Here is a 6,392-nt window from a genome sequence, read left to right as displayed (position 1 = left end):
AACCATTAGCCGATGCAAGAACCGCACGCTAAGAGGCAGTCGTAAGCTAACTTTTCTGCTTCAGAAATTATTAATTTATTATTTTACAATAAATAAAAGGCAGGTGCAGCTACATTATTACTAGAACATTTAAAAACAAATCTTAAGAAAAAAATAAATAAAAAACTTATTTCGAATTTCAGGTTCCACCGAGATTTGAACTCGGATCGCAGGATTCAGAGTCCTGAGTGCTAACCATTACACCATGGAACCGCTTGTAAGCATCTTGACAAAAGTCACATAATTCTCGCTGTCGTTAGTCAAATGTTCAGCATTTGTTCAATCAATAATTACGCAGTTATATATGATGGGCAAATTTCGTTCTTAGAAATAACTTACAATTATTACAATATTAAATGTTATAAACATATTTACTTTTATGAGGAATAATTTTATCACATCATATGCAATTTTTATACTAATTTACAAAAAAAATCTAGAGACAATCCTAGGAATATTTTCTAATTCTTTTTAACCAGTTTGAAAAAAAAACGCTTTAGTCCCTTCTGTTTAAAAAAATAAATAAAAATCAACCAACGCAAAATAATAAAACTGTACAGTTTTAGGAGTACTATTGCGAATTTGACATTAGCGACATAGAATGGTCACACTATTAGTCGCTCAGCTGATATATCGGTAAAACATCGAAGTTTTTACAAGGGTAAATTATTTGAATATATTCATATTATTGTTATATTTCAAGCAAGAGTCATTCTTTGGTATCTTATTGTTTTTGAAAATTTAAAAATATTTTATTTAAAAAAAAACTAAATTTAAAACAGGGAACAAAACACAATTAAACAATTTTTCGCCTGTTTAGAATATACTAAAATACCCACTACTGTGAACCTATTAGCCGAAAGAAATTCTTATTTTTGAAAAATCAGCATGCGGTCGCACCGAGCTTTACTGCTGGAGGTTTTGCATTTTCTTCAGGCTTTAAAAATTATTGAAACTGGCCGTAAGCTATTAACGAGTTTCTTATTATGACTAACCAACTAATGAGGCTGCTTTATTTTGATTATTATTACGCTGCAGTCTAGTTCTACTACACCTCAAATGCCAATTGCATCAAACAAGCAAACACAGCTGTCGCACTTTCCCTCTCCCCCTGTGAAGTTAACCCCTCTTATAAGACTTCTATGCAAGTTAAATATCGGTGCTCGTTTTGTTTACATGCAAATGGTGTGCTCGGCTGCCGTTTTATTTAGTAATGTCTCCATGGCCACCTGTTTTTTAGGTGCACTTGCACCAGAGACCAAGAATTGGCCGTCACTTTAATCCTCTCCCCATAAAGTAAAAATATGAATCGCCTTTTCGTAGAGATTGTTGTTTTTTATTGTAACAGTTCAATTCGATTTGTAACGCATAGTATTAGTATTGGATAATATGCACTGCTGTAAATTCTACACAGAATGATATGCACTGTTCTACAATGACAAGCCTTTGGCAAACATAAAAGTCACCGCATATTGAGTGTACTTCAACATGTGCCGGGTTACGGACACGACACCAGAGCACCTGATGAAGTACAATAGACATGGGAGACATTTGAATTTGTTTGCTGGAGTTGGGCAATGTCCATGATGACGAGTATCGTTGAAAGCGTCTGGCCACCACGCGCGCTACTTCAGGTACCTGACTGTGGTGTAGTTACCAAAAACCAGCCCCGGTCACTGATTAGCGCGCACGGTAAAAGACAGAGATGGCAAGAAACAGATGTTGCTAAGTGGTCCTCGCTCGTTCATTCGTGCTCCTGGCGAAAAAAGAAGCCACACACAGGAAACGACCTTGCTGTGCTGTGTGTGTTGTCCATGTCAAGCTTTAAGGTTAACGATCTCTGCATGTGTGCGTCTGTGTGCGACGACGCCGATGACTTCATACCCAACGCACACAAAGAATGTGGTGTATGTGTTGAGCTTTTTGAGCGCTGAAGCTTTGTCGCCGTCGTCGTATTTCTTCTACACAGCCTGTTTGTAGTGAGAAATTTTGCTGGCTGCTGTTTGACGCAGATTTATGCAATAACAATACCAAATTAGTCATATGGTTTTCATTGCCCACCTCATTACATACAAACGCACGCGTACTTTGTGCGTATGTGCATATGTGTTCGTACGTGCTAATGGCTACATAGTCCACACACCGCACTCCAGCAAATCGGATGTGACGTCATCAGGGGGCAGGCAACAATTGCGAAATCTTAAATTTCTTTTTTGTTGCTTTTGTCGCAGCAACAGTTAGTCGTCGTCATATTTGCCAGAGCCAACAGAGACCCTTGATATTCTATATTTGAAATGCTGTAAAGAAAAAAGCCAAGAAAACTAAAGTGCTGCGAAAAAAAATTGTAGAAAGAGAAACAGCAAAGAAAAAAATAACCGGCGTTTTGTTCGCTGCTCTCTTGCCTTACTCTCACATTTTCTCTCTCGCTCACTTGCTCTCTGTTACTAAGCGCAGCAGAGCTACGTGCGTGATCACCGTCAGACACACACACATGCAGAGAAAAGCACAAGACTCTTCTGGCTGGCAAGTTTTGTAGCGCAGCCGAGACACACACGTGCCCCACTACATTCGCGAATTCTCTCCTGAGTGTGTGTGCACATGAACACAGACAGAGGGCATAAAATCGAATTTGCAAACGCGTTCAAAGTGCTTCGTCTCTCTCGCTCTCACTTGATGTTGCTCTCTGTCTGTTGCTTGTGTGTTCGCTAAAAAGGAATTAAATGAATTGCCAGCAGCTCTACACTTTTTTTTTTTTGGTTGAATACTTTTTTTTTTACAACGCCTCATAAACTTTTTAAGCCGCTCGCACAGATTGTGGTATAATGAACTTGGACTTGCTGCCGCTTAAGTCTCCGCTGCGTGTGTGTGTGTGTGCTTGTGTGCACGATGTGTCACGGCTGCGGCTTTGGCTGCTGCTGCGATCGCGAGCAGCTTTTGACTGCCGCGCGTTGTGAATAATTGCGAATTTTGTTCGAATGTCGTTTTGTCGTGCCCAGCCGAGCATGTGTGTATGTGTGAGGCATTTAATTGTGTATGTATATAGCAATGGCGACGATTTCAGAGACAGACTACCATATGTACCATGCACATATGTATGTATAAGTATAAGTATATATATGTACGTTGGTATAATGAGCAGCAGGCTGGCAGACATGACTGCTTTTATGTACTTGTGTATGTGTGTCTTGCTTGGGTGGGGCATTCCTAACCTCAAATAGTAACAATGCGCCGACAACTGCCGAGTGCATGTCTATCTGACTGCGTGTGTGTGGGTGCCTGCTCTCTTTCTCTTCCTCTCTCTCTCACATTGTGCAAAATGCAAGCACATGCTTTTTTCAAACTGAGAACGCCCTTAACCCTGAGTTGGAGTTTGCTAGCAAAAAAAAGTTTAGTCTGATCAAACCCACACACACAAAGACTCTTACTAACACACAAGCACACGTTGTAAAAAATTGCCAAATTTCTTGTTCGTGTATGCGAGTTTCGTCGTCATGGGTCTGGGCAACATTTTTGTCTAAAATTAATATTTGAGCGACAAAAACGTTGTGTGTGTGACGAGTAATTGTCTTAGTATTCGTGCTTTTTTTGTGTAGGCAAAAGAAATTTGGAAATATTGTGTAGACTCTACACAGAATGTGTAGAATCATGTGGTCGGCGGTCGCTCGGTCGTCGCTTCAAACATTTCTGCTGCTATTTGTAGTTGCTGCTTGTCTTTCTCTCTTCTCTCTTTTTTTTTTTTGCGTATTTCTCGTCTGTTTTGTGTGTGTTTGTGTGCGTAGCTAAAATTTGTTGTTGTGTCGCCGTTTGTTGTTGCTGGTGCCTTGTGATATCAAAACGCTAAAAATAAACCCAACCTCAACTACATTTATTTTATGATGTTCAGTCTTCTTTTTAACGAGCATTTGGTTCGCTTTTTGACCTGCGTTAATTCCGTTTCCCTTGCCTCCCCTTTCTGCCAAGAAACAATTACATATCTATGGCGCCGTCGTCTCCACTGCACCCGCCCTTTCCTTTCCACGTCTTCCTGTTCGTCCGGCTCTGAGCATTAAATTTCACAATAGAGATGCAAAGGCATCGATCGAAGCATTTTTTTTTGTCGATAGTGTCATTATATTGTTTTTTTTTATTTTGTAATTGTTACTTTTCATGTCTTTGGTTCACTCTACAACTTCCGTTGCACTTGGCCTGTGACAATTTCGTCGCCTGGCTGAGCTTTTTTTTGCTTATTTGTTCTTTGTTGCTTTAATTGTTCACACACACGCGCGACGACGCTGCAAAGTTTAGCTTCACACACACACACGCAACAGACACACACAGCCACAGAGAGACACAATCGGCCACTTGATGTGCAAATGGCCGACTGTGCGACCGCCTAGAAACACTCTGGCCTTTTATTTTATTTGGTACTCGGTGTTCTGTGATTTTTTTTCGACTTTGCTATTTTTCTTCTGTTTTTTTATTTTTATGTGTTATGCCAGCTCTCTGTTTGCCGTTTGGAGCAAAAGGCAATTGAATGCGATGCGATGCGAAGAAGTGAAGCGAACCGCGCACGCCGGCTGTTGGTGATCAAATGCTCAATGTTGCTGCTTAATCAAAAGCCGAATGCGCGAATTTTATTTCGCATTGCCACTAAGTTGACGTTGCTGCTTCTGTCGCTGTCTCTGCCAGCGTCGTCAGCTGTCTGTATGTGTCTGTACACACTCACACACACACACGTACACGTGGAGAGAAACAGCAGCAGCAGCAGCCGAGTAGTCGTATGTGTTGCCGTTTCTTTCGCTTCCTGCTTCCTACACCGCGCTTTCCGTTCACCAATACTAATGCACACGCACAGACACACTCACGCATACATTGCATATACGTTTTTGCCCAGTTCTCACTCACGGGGTTCCTTTGTTATAACTACGGCACCACCAGCCCAACAACAACAGACTGCAACAAAAAGCTAGCACAGTGGTTCACAGCGCTTTATCTACGCAGCCAACTGCTTTCTATCGCTCTTTCTCCGAAATAACACAGTCACATTTCATACGAATTACATTATTATTCTACATATGATTTCATAGCTTCGATATGACGTTTGATCCACTTTTGTGCATAAAGTTTTAGTTTGCTAAATGGAAAAAGATATAATTATTAGTTTTCTTCAAAAAATATTTTTTTGTTTGTTTTTTCTCTTATGTTTTACCATTAAAAATCATAGAAAAAAAATTATAGGGAGAATTTTTATAGAAACACAACGAACAAAACGAAAGCTACTCAAAATTCCCTTTTAATTTTTTTTTTGAAGGATTGAAACTTTAGTTAGTAACAAATTGTATAGATTGTTTGTCTATTGTATGACACTTTAAATTCTGTTCAAATTTTCAGGGTCCACACGAATTAGAATAATAATCTAATTGCTGTTATTAATTTTGAGCTATATACCTATTTAACAATTCAGATATGACTTTCAGTTCTGAACCATTTCTGTAGCTATATTTTTTTTATGTGACATTTCAAGTTTCCATTTCGTCTAGAATTGCAAACCAGTTGCAGATTAATTTTAAAGGTAGTTAGTCTAAATCCATTGACGCTAAACCAACAGGTTTGAAAGTTACATAAAATTGTATATGTATGTATTTAACCAAACGTTTCAACTTTAAAGTATGCATGAAACGAAATATTTTTTTTTATCAGTAAATAGACTTGTGACTCTGCAGATTATAAAAGTGTATATAATTAGTTATCTCACTGCTAGTCACCATCTACACTTGGAACTAAACATGCCAAACAGCTAATAATTAAATGCAGTAAAAAGCTTTTTTACTACATTAATTGTCCCAAATTTGTTGAACTTACTTTCGATTTTTTTTATTGTGATAGAATGGTTGTTTAACTGCATATAATTTTTGCATTTTAAACTAATTAAAACTACATAAAAAGATCTGACTTTTATTATGGCAAATTTGTGCGAGTTTATTCAATTTTTAAGATGAATATTGTTATTCATTGATTTTTGGTAATAACTACTTCAAGACATTAGTTATATTATTTTCGCTATATTGTTTTTCTCTAAATGAATCTGAAGGACATTTTTCTATTTACTCTAAAACATAAATTAAAAAACCAGTATGTATGGATTGTATGCTCATAAATAAATTAGCTTTTTATTTATATTAAAATGTTTTTTTTTTAGAATTTAAACAATTTTTTGTACATATTGGCGTAGAGCTTTCGCCTGGGTGTGTACCACTGTGCGACGAATTGATGTCTGTGTCTGGCAGGGCGGCATTGTCGCTAGCTGGCTGCCTGGCAGGCTGCTTGCTGCGCTGCTGGCGTCTCTGCTGCTGCTGTTGCTGCTGCTTCTCTTG

At 38.5% G+C, this 6,392-nt stretch overlaps 1 long non-coding RNA gene and 1 other non-coding gene across 2 annotated transcripts; one reads left to right on the top strand and one right to left on the bottom strand.

Moving 5' to 3' along the window:
• Positions 1-180: 180 nt before the first annotated feature.
• Trnaq-cug (transfer RNA glutamine (anticodon CUG)) lies at positions 181-252 on the bottom strand. Its single transcript has one exon. It is a non-coding gene; the product is annotated as a tRNA-Gln (tRNA).
• A 638-nt stretch (positions 253-890) lies between these two features.
• On the top strand, positions 891-3,408 carry LOC133850920 (uncharacterized). Its single transcript, XR_009895714.1, has 2 exons — positions 891-1,000; positions 1,078-3,408. It is a non-coding gene; the product is annotated as an uncharacterized LOC133850920 (long non-coding RNA).
• The last annotated feature ends 2,984 nt before the right edge of the window (positions 3,409-6,392 follow it).

Source organism: Drosophila sulfurigaster, chromosome 2L (genome assembly GCF_023558435.1).
Source record: "Drosophila sulfurigaster albostrigata strain 15112-1811.04 chromosome 2L, ASM2355843v2, whole genome shotgun sequence".
NCBI classification, from domain to species: domain Eukaryota; kingdom Metazoa; phylum Arthropoda; class Insecta; order Diptera; family Drosophilidae; genus Drosophila; species Drosophila sulfurigaster.
The sequence above is the reverse complement of the archived record's forward strand: the minus strand, read 5'-3'. Positions and strand labels throughout refer to the sequence as shown.